This window comes from Rhea americana, unplaced genomic scaffold, assembly GCF_003343005.1.
Source record: "Rhea americana isolate MKP2758 unplaced genomic scaffold, rheAme1 scaffold_38, whole genome shotgun sequence".
NCBI classification, from domain to species: domain Eukaryota; kingdom Metazoa; phylum Chordata; class Aves; order Rheiformes; family Rheidae; genus Rhea; species Rhea americana.
The window spans coordinates 4,402,431-4,404,018 of NW_028186512.1; positions in this window are offsets into that span (position 1 = coordinate 4,402,431).

The following is a 1,588-nucleotide window of genomic DNA, read 5'->3' on the forward strand; positions in this document are numbered from 1 at the left end:
CGCGTCGCGCGCTGACGGCCGTTATTCGCCGTTAGCGCCCGCGGCGCCAAGGTTCGGAGCGCGAGGTGGGGCCGCGGCTGTGAGGGGGGCGAGGCGGGGGGGGTGGCAGCGCCGGGGGGGCGGCCGGGTGGCTGCTGCGTGAAGGTACGGCAGCTGGGCTTCCCTTGGGCGCTGCCTGAGCACCCAGGGCTTACACGGGTCCAACCTGAAAAAGGAAAAAACAAACAAACAAACAAACAAACAAACAAAAAGAAAAAAAAACGAAGAAGCATGTTCCCGACGTTTTTACCCAAGTCAGATGTAGCATCATAAGAGCTTGGTAAGGGACGTACACAAATATAATGCTGCAGCTTGGGTCAAGTCTTGCTGATGCTCATCTTAGCACAGCTATATGTAAGAGCTATATAAAAGATAGGAAAGTGTGATTTTTTTTTCACCCCAAATAAAGGAAAATAGTTGTGTAAGTGTGTTTTTTGTGGAGGAGTTTCTGCTGGATGTTGTCTGGTCAAATTGATGCCCATGTAGCTATATGGGGAAGATGTAAGATGACACACGGTTGTARGTGGAAAGGGGAAGGGAAACTTCCATCATCCTGGAAGGGAACTAGTATTTGACCATGGGAAAAGTCTAGTGATACTGGCTATAGGACTTAAGCCTTGGACAGATGAAAGCTTTTCGTTATAATTTTCTTCACTCTGGTTGACAAAGCAGAATTTACTCCTGAAAATACAGAGTTTTGTGGGGGGAAAAAAAGAACTCTTCAGAGTACACAGAGAAGTTTGTAGTAATCCACAAAATCCTGAATTATGTTTAGCTTTTTGCATCAAAAGGAATGATAATAGCCTTTTACACATGTTATTAATCTAGTGGCACATGTGGAGTATACAGAAGACCATGGTGCTGGGGTCCCAAACTGACATAGTTGAGCTGTCCAGTATTCCACAGAAATCAAGCAATTGCCTTAGGAGGGCCCTCAAGAGATCCCTAGTTCAACTTTCTGCTCACAACAGGGTCAGCTGTGAGATTAGCCCAGGTTACTTGAGGCCTTGTCCAGTCAGGTCCTGAAAACCTCCAAGGATGGAGATGGCACAACCTCTCTGGGAAATCTGCTCCACTGCTCATCTGTACCCACTGTGAAAAAATGTCTACTTTTATCCAGTTAGATCCTCTCTTTCAATACATATCTCTTGTCTCATGTAAATACTAGTGTAGTTCTGAGAAACAGTGGCTTATTACAGTAGCTGCAAAATTATGCTGACATTGCAGCACTGTTAGTCACAAGAGCTTGCTCTACAGTAGTACTGCTGGCTCAGATGTCTCTTCTGATGTGCGGACAGGCTGTGGTTGCCCATAGTCCTGCAGTCCAGAATGACCAAGCTATACAAAAAAAATCCTGGGTTTCAAGTTATGTATTTTCACAGAACCTAAACACATAATTTATGGGCTGCCTGTGCATTAACTTTCTTCTTCCTTCCCCCCTCTTTCTATTCAAGAGTCCTAAAACCAGAGCAGACTGAATAGATTTGGGACTGAATAATCAAGTTTTAGGCACGCTTTGGCCCATGGTTAAATCCTATACTGGATTTGT